This window comes from Camelus ferus, chromosome 9 (genome assembly GCF_009834535.1).
Source record: "Camelus ferus isolate YT-003-E chromosome 9, BCGSAC_Cfer_1.0, whole genome shotgun sequence".
NCBI classification, from domain to species: Eukaryota; Metazoa; Chordata; class Mammalia; order Artiodactyla; family Camelidae; genus Camelus; species Camelus ferus.
The window spans coordinates 7,270,212-7,281,918 of NC_045704.1; the positions used below are offsets into that span (position 1 = coordinate 7,270,212).

The window sequence follows — 11,707 nt, forward strand, 5'->3', positions numbered from 1 at the left end:
ACACAGCCCAAAAGTCTTTCCGACAAGGCCTTGGGTGGCAAAGCAAATTAGGCCAGAAATGGATCGCTATTCTTTGCCACCGTACTGTCCGCTCTGAGGCACAGAAAACTGGGGATCCCCACATAATTTGTTTATCCTTTCGTGCTGGTAGGACACAACTGTGTCCTCCACAGACCCCACACAATGAACAGAACCCTCATGATGGAGGGTGGCACCAACAAGGACTTTCTGTGTAGCACAGGGAACTAAACTCAATTTCTTGCAATAACATATAATGGAAAAGATTCTAAAAAGAAAAAACACGTATGCATCTGTGTATGTATAACTGAATCGCTTTGCTGTACAAATAAGTTTACATAATTTAATTTTTGCCAAAGGGAAAAAAGAAAAATTAAAGGTGGCTCAAAGAATAAGGACTTTATTATTGTGTGCATGTGGGCAAATGTGAGGCTCACAACTGCAGATGAGCCTGAGAGATGCACGTTGGCGAATCTCTGCAAGCTCCTGGAGAATCCATCTGATGTGCTGGTTCTTTCCAGGCCGAAACCAGTCAAGAGGGTGAAAATGAGGCCCCCAGCAGGCTACTGAGGCCAGTCATGACTCCTTCCGGGGACCGGGGAGACAGCAGAGGGCTGCCTGCCCACGCATACTGGCTAACTGACACACGCGCTGGCACTTTGCAAATGGGAACTGGAGGATGGTTTATACCACCGGCAGAGGCACTTGACAGTTTAGAACATGCACCACAGCTCCCGAAAGCACCACACACACGTGGCACTACAGGGAACCCTCCTGTTGCAGAACTTCCAATCTCTGAGGTTTCACTGACTGATGGCCCTTTGCTCTGGGGAGAGCTGTTAGGCTGAGCGAGGAGACAGCACATTCCTGGTACAATCCTTTGTCCAGCATAGACTTCCTGTGCCGAGTAAGGTCTGGTCTTAAGGTAAAGGCTCTCCTACGTCTGCCGCACTCTTAAGCACCACTAGGAATTCTCAAGTGGGCAGTAAGTTGGGAACACTGGCCAAAAGATGTCCCATGTTCACTGGCCTCTCAAGGCTTTCCTCCCATGTGAATCCTCTGGTGGAGAACAAGCGTGTACTTGCGGTGGAACTCTTTCAAACCACATTCACTGTACACATATGGCCTCTCTCCAGTGTGCACCTTCCAGTGCCGAATAAGGTTTGGCCTCTGGGTAAAGGCTTTCCCACAACTGCTGCACTCGTAAGGCTTCTCTCCAGAGTGAACTTTCTGGTGCTGACTGAGTTTAGAGATGCAGCTGAAGGCTTTCCCACACTTGCTGCACTCATAGTCACTGCTATGAATTCGCCTGTGCACGTTGAGGTGGGAGCTCTGGCTAAAGGACTTCCCACACTGGCTGCACTTGTAAGGCCTCTCTCCAGTGTGGATTCCCTGGTGCTGGGCAAGTGTGTCTTTTCGGGTGAACACTTTCCCACATTTGCTGCACCTGTGACGCTCTGCCAGGTGGTAAGGGCTCCCCCGAGCTCCATGCTCTTGGGGGGCGTCATCCTGCTGTGAGGGCCCTGGTGCTGAAGCAGGTCTGAAGGGGCTGGAAAGTCCATTCCGCCCGCAGTGTGTATGTAGGGCTTCTCCAGCACACATATTCTGCAGCTTCTCATGGAGTCCCTGCCCTTGCCCCTCCTGAAGAATTTCTCTCCTCCTTGCTGCCCCTGGTGCTGGTGACGGTCTGCGCTGAACCAGAACTGCTCCCCACACGCCTCACACATGTATGGTTTCGGGCTGGCTTTGCCCCCTGGCATTCAATCGGGTGTTAGATGTCTTTCAGTGGCGGGCCAGACACATCGCACAGGTGGGTCTTCCGACCTGCCAAATGGGTCCTGATCTGTGACACTCCTGAAGAAACGCTCTGCTCAGAGGACACAGCCTCAACCTCCACTCCACACCAACAACCTGAAAGTAGAGAAGGGCCTGATGAGATGCATGCTGACTCTGGTGGAGGGTAACCCTGTCAGACATAGGTCTGACACCTCCTGGGTAACTCTATGGGACTGATGGTCACGGAATGGGGGAGGCCTCCCGAAGGCAAGGATATGAGGGCAGAACACAGCCAACAGCTTCCAGCAGGATGCTGGCTGTTGTGACACGTGAGTGTTAGGCAGAGAGCATGTTCAGGCGCAGGAAAATCCAATGACAAGTGAGTAGCTGGTGTTCAAAGGCGACTTGAGGACGTGTGTGCATCTTGTGACACACTGAGTGCAGGCTGATGTTAGATACAAACGACTATGTACAGAACAGATAAACGAGGTCCTGCTGGACAGCGCAGGGAACTATGTTCAATGGCCTGTAGTAACCTGTAATGAAAAAGAATGTACCGGTATGTGTAACTGAATCAACATGCTGTATACCAGAAACTAACACATTATAAATCAATTATACTTCAATTGTAAAAAATGGGAAAAAAAGAAGTATAGGCCAATATTGCAGAAGAATGCAGACTGAGCAGGGAAGAGGGAGGTGCAAGGCAGAAGCCACATGCTAGAAGTCAGACCTGAAATAAGGCTCAGTGTCAGGAACGGGGGAGGACAGGTAGAAATGTCACGTGGCCAGAGGCCTTGAAACCAAACGCCGGTGGGGACAGTCAATACTTCTGGATTTGAACCCAGACATGGCATCATGTCCTTCACCGGTGTCCACTCACCAGGTCCAGATCCGGGCTGAGCCTCTTTCTCTGTGGCTGGTATCAGATTGAGCTGGCCAGGCACCCAAGGCTCACCCCCTTGCTGCAGCAGAGTGACCGAGTGTGAATTGGAGGATGTGATGCCTACAGGAAACCCAGGACAGGTGAGTATCGCCTCAGAGCAACCCATCTTGTGACAGACCACAAGATTAAAAAAAAGTAATTACAAAAAGAACCTTGAAGGAAGGTTCTGCAGGAATCCAAAGGTCTCTGTAAGCTAAATGGTGACTCTGTGAGTGCCTGTAACTCCTGGTACAATTGAGCCCCAGAAAACGTCACCTGGAGGAAGGAGACAGAACCCTGGGCACAGAGCTGTCACAATTCTGGACAGAAGTGCCAAGACTAGTGGGATCCGCTGGGCAAACCCTGTCTTGTGACCCCGAAACCTTTGTCTACACAGCTTCGTGGGTCAGTAAGAGGTGAGGAAACGCCACAGAGCTTAGCCGAGGCACCCGCTTCAGGGAACAGCTAGAAAGCAGTGCCCATGATCTGATGGTGGGAAGGACACAGTGGTCCCTGGGGAAAAGGAGAAAGGAGATGGGGTTGGGGGGAGGATCTTACTCAGGGAGGCTAAAAGTGCCAAGCTCTCCAGCATCACGTCCCAGTACAGGCGTCTCTGAGCCTCATCAAGGAGCCCCCACTCCTCCTGGGAGAAGTACACGAACACGTCCTGAGATTACACAGCCCTGCAAAGATGGGACAGCAAGATCCGTGAGAAGTCTCTTGACTGAGAATCCCCACTCTACCTACCACCCCCAGGTGCCCAGGTCAGAGGAGGTACCAGGCATTGGTACCAGGGGTCCTCGCGCTCTCCTGTGTGCCCCATGGTCACTGCGTCAGCCCGCAGCAGCAAGCGGCTGTGAGGCAGATGCCCATCTCCTCTCCTGTCAGCCAGTCCCCCTGGGTACCCCGTACTAGACTTCCTAGACACAAGCCTGGGCTCACTCTTTTCACTTAAGCCCTCAATAACAGGGTCCTAGGACAATCAGTTTAGGCCCCTTCCTCACATGCACATCATTGGAGCATGCTTCCCCCACGTCTTCAGCTACCTACCACCAACTTTCCAGCCCACACCATGGATATCACCCTGGACTGCCCACGTGTCACTCTGCACACTGCATGGAGAGAATGCTGGGAGACAGAATCAGGATCCCATCTTGTCCCAACCTCCAATGGCCCCTACCGCCAAAACCCCCATTTTGGCTTTGAAGGCTTCCTAATCTGGCTCCTTTCCTTTCTCCAGTCACAGACATTCAGAACCGCACGCACACCTCAGTTACCCCCTGCCCTCCTCCACATCTCAGGTGCACACTCTATTAGTTTCCCATTGCCGCTGTAACAAATCGGTGGTTTAAATCAACAAAAGCTTATCATCTTACATCTGGAGGTTGTGAGTCCAAAACGGGCTTCCCTATGCTAACGACAAATCAAAATCAGCATTATAGTCCTTCCAGCAATTCCACAGAAGAAGCTGCTGCCTTATCTTGTCTAGCTTCTGAAAACCTCCTGCATTCCTTGACTCATGGCCCCTTCCTCCATCTTCAAAGCCAGCAACTACACCATTCTGACCTGCTTCCTTCCTCAACTCTCCTTCTTTGACTCTGATCCTCCTGTGATTATACTGGGTCCACTGGATAACCCAGGATAATCTGTCCATCTTGAGATCCTTAACTGAATCACACACATAAAGTCCCTGTTTCCATGTGGGATAATATATCCAAAGGTTGTCAGGAGGTGGGTGTGGGGGTACAGCTCAGGGACAGAGCGTGTGCTTGGTGTGCACGAGGTCCTGGGTTCAAACCCCAGTAGAAGGAGTAGAAGAGGTTCCAGGAATTAGGAAACGGACATCTTTGGGAGACTGTTACTCTATCACATACACGAGGTCCCCACACCACTCAACTTTCCTACCTACACCCCATCCTCTGAAAATGAACTTTACAGATGATCTCTCCAGTTCAGTTGCTGGCATTTCCAGCAGCTTCATCCAAAACGCTGGGTCACCTCTCCTTCCCTTCCCTCTCACAATCCACTTCAGAAGAGAAAATCAGCCCCAGTAAAATAACAGCCTGAAAACGCCACCTCTCGTGCTGCCTTCATGGCAGTCAGCCTGGCCCAGCCCACCAATGCTCATATACATGACTGCAGTGCCCGCCTCCCTGGTTTCCCTGTGGTGTGACCATGCGTGAAAATAAAATTCTCCAACACCCACAGCATGGAGCCAAAATGGTCAGGACTCTCGTAGAAGCTGCCCTCTTCCCTTTTACACCCAGTTCCAACTTAGGGACCAGCCAGCTTTCCCATCCCGCTGCCTCTGCACCTCAGCTAAATGCAGTGACGGCGCCCAACTCCCTTGCTGTCAGCAAACTCTGAATAAACGGCTTTTGTTTGTTCTCATTTGGTGGGCTTCTTTTATTTCCACACCTGCCTCTGCCCTCCCCTGCCCCTTCAGTCTGTCCTCTACTCTACAGCCAGGGGGAGTCTGCTGAGACTGCTCCAAATTCCCTATGGCTCCCATCATCCTCAGAATGGAGGCCAAGAATCCTCTGTTTGCCATTTCAGGCCTGAACCCTGCCCCTCTTTTGTCTCCGAGAGGAAGCGACCCGTGAGTCACCAGCAACTCACAGCTCAGCCTCACCTCCAAGCACCTGAACGTGCCTGGGACGCCATCCATCCCTCATCTTTCTGGGTTCGACAGGGGACTCCTCCGTGTAGTGATGGCTTGGGTTGAGCCTGCAGACACAATTTCCGGGGCAGAGGAAAGCTAAGAAGTGTAATCCCACATATTGGGAGGGTGAGGGCTTAGCTATCAGTTTAGCTGCTGTCACTGGAGCAGCTGCTACCACGCCAGGGGATGGAGGCGCTAGTCCCCAGTAAATCTACACCACAGGAAACCAGATGGGGCACCAGAAGCTCTGCCCCGACATGACGTGCTCACAGGAAAAGATCCCTCTCCTGGGCCACTATTGGTGGAGAGCTGCCACCTCATGGTGCAGAAACTCCTGGGTACTGTAGTCCCCATGGCACCACCAGCCACTGAAAGGAAGCCTAGGTGGTCACAAGGTGGAAAGCAAAGGAATTATTTATTGAGCACCTACTGTGTTTTTAGCCCACTGGTTGCTCCCAAGCCTTAGGTTGCATCTCACACCTTAGAGTCCCTGCAACCAGACCATGCTGGTACCAAAACCAAGTTCGGCTACTTGCCACTCAAAAGGCCAATATTCAAGAGACAAGTGTTGGTGGAAAAGGAAAGGTTGCTTTATTTGAGGCCATAAACCTGGGAAGACAGTGGACTAATATCCTGAGACCATTTCCAAGTTGCTGGTTAGGAGCCCAAGGTCCTAAAGGCTGTGTGAGGGAGGGGCTGCAGGGGGCGTGATCAGCCTGTGCTCACCTCTCAGATTAGTTGGCATCAAAGTGAAGTTTTCATCATCACCCATCTTCTGGTTTCAACCAGTCTGGGGTCTACATGCTTGCAGTCAGCAGTTTTCCATCTGGTGGGGGGCTGCTTCCTGTAAAATCTCCCGCAGGTGCTCCATATCCTGAGTGGGATACACTGGCCCTGGCTGCTCTGGAGATTCATGGCTGGTAAATCCCAGCCTCAACCCTCCAATCCTGGGACCCCAGGCCAGCAGTTTCACCTCCATGATGTGAAATGAAGATAAAACCTCCCTTGCAGATCTGTGAAGTGATTTAAATGTTCCTCAAACATAAACATCCGTTCATTAAAATGGCAGAACAAAAAGTACCAACATCTTGGTGAGGTTATGTACCAAGTGCTTTAAACAGTGCAAGGTGCACAATTAGTGCTAGATACATGGTTCTCATCACCACAGACTCGGGCCCTCAGGTACCCACGTGGTGGGAGGGGAGTCAAGGCTGCCTACTTGCGGAGTTAGGGGCAGTATCTGTCCAAAGTCACATACACACACCCTGGACCTACAAGTAGTCTTAACAGGAATGATTAAAGATTTTACAGACAAGGGAGGGAAAGAGCTCAGTGGTAAAGCATGTGCATAGCATACATGAGGTCCTGGGTTCAATCCCCAGTACCTCCATTATGAATAAACAAACCAACCTAATTACCTCTCCTCCAAAAAAGTCTTTAAAATAAAATAAAATAATTTTGAGGAAGAAAATAATCACACATACAGAATGACGTCATCAATTTCTGGTAGCCTGTCAGCCTAGGGATACATTCTTCCAGGCAAGATGCTTCAAGATCTATACTTTTAAGAAGTATTTTCCCTCAGGACTAAGGACAGCATAGGGGTGTGGCACAATTCTTCCATATCTTACTTTCAAGTTCACAAACTTTGAATTTGCATTAGGACCAGTCAGGTGGTGTTTGGCTTCCAATTCACCATGGAATCTACCACGTGGTGTCTAGTGCCTGACTTCAGGGCCTGAGCTCTAGGGGGAGGCTTACCTGGGTTTGCAGCTAGTAACCCCATGGTTAAGTATGCTACATTAGGCAGGACGTCTCACTCCTCCAAGCCTCAGTTTCCTCATTTCTGAAATGGGGAAATAACAGTATTCACGGCACATGGTTGTTGGGATTATTACCTGGGGAATTACATGACATGCTCTGGTCATTCTCCCAACAGTGCTTCAAACCCTTCACACTGGGGAGAAAAGGGAACCCTCCCACACTGCAGGTAGGAATGTAATTTGGTGCAGCCATTATGGAAAACAGTATGGAGAATCCCCAAAAAACTAAAAATAGATTTACCATATGAACCAGCAATCCCACTGCTGGGCATATATCCAGAGAAAACTCTAATTCAAAAAGATACATGCACCCCAACATTCATAGCAGCACTATTTACAATAGCTAAGACATGGAAACAATCTAAATGTCCATCAACAGAGGACTGGATAAAAAAGTTGTGGTATATTTATACAATGGAATATTACCCAGCAATAAAAAGAATAAAATAATGCCATTTGCAGCAATATGGATGGATCTGGAGATTGTCATTCTAAGTGAAACCAGAAAGACAAAGAAAAATACAGTATATCACTCATACGTGGTATCTAAAAAAAAAGAGGATAAAGACACAAGTGATAATGAACTTATCTACAAAACAGAAACACTCATAGGTATAGTAAACAAACTATGGTTACTGGCAGGGAAAGAAGGTGGGAAGGGATAAATTGGGAGTTTGAGATTCACAAACACTAACTACTATATTTAAAATAGATAAAAAATAAGTTTCTTCTGCACAGCTCAGGGAACTATATTCAATATCTTGTGGTAACCTATAATGAAAAAGAATATGAAAATGAATATATGTATGTAGATGTATGACTGAAACATTATGCTGTACACCAGAAATTGACATATTGCAAACTGACTATACTTCAATTAAAAAAATTAATTAAAAAAATTTGGGGGGGTAATTAGGTTTATTTATTTATAATGGAGGTACTATTTGTTTGTCTCATCAGTCTGTTTTTTTTCTTAAAGAGTCCTCACTGAAAACCTAAGTTAGGCAGAGGTAGGGTTCTACCTCCCTTACACTCACTAAAACCACAAACAACATATAGGGAGTGTGGGCAGAAACACTTCCTGTGCTGGGACGACTCATACTAAAGGAATTCTTTGGTAGGAACTTCCTATGAGGCAAGATGCCCCCAGTGAGCCTGTCCTTGGAACATTTGGTCAAAAACACAAGGAGGCTGGGATAGTCTATCACATGGCCTTTGAGGTACATGCCTTTAGCAAGACTGAATAAAGTGAAATCACTCCTGGCACCTTCTCTTAGAGCAAGCTGTTAAAGGGGTTGAACAGGTAACACTATCAGACACCGACTTCCGTGGCATCCCATCTGCTGCTGCCAGGCCAGGCTCCTCATGCCCTACACAGCCTTCTCTTCTCACAGTCACCGGACAGACAGAATGTCTCTCCTTGGGGGGAAGTCTCAGGAACGCCCACCCTTTCCCCCCTGCCCTCAGCCACAGCCCTCCCCTCTCACCCCAAGGACCATTTGAAATAAGATGAATTAATTAAGATTAAGATCGCTACCTTTAAATCTGATGTCCAGCAGGCCTAGCCACACTCTACACCCTGTGGACATCCAACCCAGGCCCTTCTCCAGAACTCCAGATCTTCCAGTCTAGCTGCCATGTGACCCTTCCACTCTGAGACATCTCAGAATCAACGATGTCCACTCTGAAATCTACTCCCTAGTTTGACTTCCTGATTTCCATGTTCAAGATGTCCTTGAAAAATACCAAAAACAAAATCAAACAAATTTAAAACTTGTTTTTTCGCTATGAATCACAGCCACATCTGCCTGCTATATCTTTAAAATCTATCCAGAACCCGATCACTCCTCCCCGCTCTCCTGGCACTACTCTGGTCAATCCACCGTCAAAACATCCCTGGAAGCCGCGGCAGTAGCCTCCTTACCGGTCTTATCCATCCTCACATTCCTTGCCCCAACCTAATACAAAAGGGTGGGACACTCTGCTCCGTGCTGATAGGACACGACTCCCCGGATTGCCCGAATGCCTCTGGCTCAGCCCGGCCTCCAGGCCTCCGCACCTGCGGGTCCCCCGCCCGGGGGCCCCTCCCCGCGCCGTGACGCCGTCTGTCAGAAACACGGCCCCACCCGCGGCCGCCTCCCCGGCCTGGACCCCGGCGCCCGGGCCGCAGGCACGCGAGCAGGCGCCCCGCACTCGGGGCTCTAGTGTCCGGCGGGAGAGGGCGGTGCGGGCCCGGAGGACGCGCGTTTACCTGAGGCGGGTCCCTCAGCGCGGCCGCCGCCATCGGGGTCTGAGGGCGCGGCGGGGCCGGGAGCGCAGGGAGAGGTCAGCATCCAGGTTCCGGATGCGGATACCCGGCCGCAGGGTCACCTCAGGCGTCGCGAGCCCCGAACCTCCGCTCGCCTACCAGCTGGGAGGGCAAGGCCTCCTCACGCGCCTTCCCGATTCCTCCCCCTTGGGGCCGAACCAAGAATTCTAGATCGGGTAGAACCTCACTAGAACGACAAAGCGTCCGGTTGCCAGGAGGACGATGGAAGTCCGGCTCAGACGCCTTCCGCATGCACGGAAACGCCCCTCCCCCGGGGTCGCTGGACCAGCGGGACGTGCGGCGCATAGGCTTCTGGGTAATGTAGTCCCTGGTGAGCCGTTGGCCAAGGGAGAGGTTCAGGGTCCAGGCCTGGCCTCCTGGGAAAATGCTAAACAACACTAAAAAGAGGTTTGTAAATGGTATCCTTAAATCCCAAGGATGGGGCGGGGCTTCTCTCCTCTTAAACGGCCTGTACCCAGATTCCGTGGAGTGATGGAGTGATGGTGTTTCAGGTAACCTGGAAAGCCATAAAGCCAAGTGGACACACCACACCACCAAGTCCATGCCTGGGAGTTAGTAACCATTACCTTGTTACTTCTTTTGTTGTTCTTTGATTTTTTTTGCCAGGGAGTTAATTAGATTTGTTTATTTTTTTTAATGGAGGTACTGGGGCACTCTACTGAAGGAGAAATAATAAAATGGCCACACTTAGGCTAACAAATTCTTTGCTTACTGCTTGCTTTTAAAACAGTCGGCAAACCTGACTAACCGGACACTGTCCCCAGGCCCATTGTTAAAACCTAAGGTTTTTTTATTTTTTTTTTTAACATTTTTAATTGAGTTATAATCATTTTACAATGCTGTGTCAAATTCCAGTGTAGAGCACAATTTTTCAGTCATACATGAACATATATATATTCATTGTCACATTTTCTTCTCCGTGAGCTACCATAAGATCTTGTATATGTTTCCCTGTGCTATACAGTATAATCCCGTCCATCTATTCTACATTTTGAAATCCCAGTCTGTCCCCTCCCACCCCCCGTCCCCTTGGCAACCACAAGTTTGTGTTCTGTGTCTATGAGTCTGTTTCTGTTTTGTATTTATGTTTTGTTTTTAGCTTCCACATATGAGCGATCTCATATGGTATTTTTCTTTCTCATTCTGGCTTACTTCACTTAAAATGACATTCTCCAGTAACATCCATGTTGCTGCAAATGGCATTATGTTGTTGATTTTTATGGCTGAATAGTATTCCATTGTATAAATATACCATAGCTTCTTTATCCAGTCATCTGGTGATGGACATTTAGGCTGTTTCCATGTCTTGCCTATTGTAAATAGTGCTGCTATGAACATTGGGGTGCACATGTCATCCTGAAGTAGATTTCCTTCTGGATACAAGCCCAGGAGCAGGATTCCTGGGTCATACGGGGAGTCTATTCCCAGTCTTTTGAGGAATCTCCATACTGTTTTCCACAGTGGCTTCATCAAACTGCATTCCCACCAGCAGTGTAGGAGGGTTCCCCTTTCTCCACAGCCTCTCCAGCATTTGTCATTTGTGGATTTTTGAATGATGGCCATTCTGACTGGTGTGAGGTGATACCTCATTGTAGTTTTGATTTGCATTTCTCTGATAAGTAGTGATGTTGTACATTTTTTCATGTGCCTGTTGATCATTTGTATTTCTTCCTTGGAGAATTGCTTGTTTAGGTCTTTGGCCCATTTTTGAATTCGGTTGTTTGTTTTTTTCTTATTAAGTCGTATGAGCTGCTTATATATTCTGGAGATCAAGCCTTTGTCAAAACCTAAGGTTTTTGACTTTGCTATTTTTACCTTGCTCTGACAAGTAAAATTTATAGTCATGTTTTCTGAGTCATTTTTCAGGAAAAGAGTTATGGAATAACAAACTCAGGAGAATGTCCAGACTCTTCAGAGTTCCTCCGTGACACCAGCTGGGTCTAACCAGATAAAGAAGGTGCAGGCTGATGACCTGCCAGACCACCAGATGGTCCCATGAGTGACTCATGAAGATTTAGGAGAAATTTTTACCAGACACCCTTGTTGATTGTTATCACCTTTGTGTTCCCACACGTTTGTCTATATAATCACTAAGCCCCAACCTCAAGGTGAGTTCACAGGTTTGAAGCCACTAGCCTGCTGTGAGTCCCCTTTACCTGGCAAAGTAATAAAGC

General features: G+C 48.7%; 1 long non-coding RNA gene across 7 annotated transcripts; it reads right to left on the reverse strand.

Moving 5' to 3' along the window:
• Nucleotides 1-1,704: 1,704 nt before the first annotated feature.
• On the reverse strand, nt 1,705-9,785 carry LOC116665969. 7 transcript variants are annotated; one of them, XR_004322811.1, is made up of 6 exons: nt 8,742-9,785; nt 6,108-7,227; nt 5,352-5,446; nt 3,278-3,402; nt 2,678-2,800; nt 1,705-1,929 (listed from the first exon to the last, which is right to left on the reverse strand). It is a non-coding gene; the product is annotated as an uncharacterized LOC116665969 (long non-coding RNA). The 7 variants fall into 7 exon arrangements; XR_004322809.1 differs by lacking the exon at nt 5,352-5,446 and having other exon boundaries at nt 8,742-8,938; nt 9,456-9,782; XR_004322806.1 differs by lacking the exon at nt 5,352-5,446 and having other exon boundaries at nt 8,742-8,938; nt 9,129-9,782.
• Between the last annotated feature and the right edge of the window lie 1,922 nt (nt 9,786-11,707).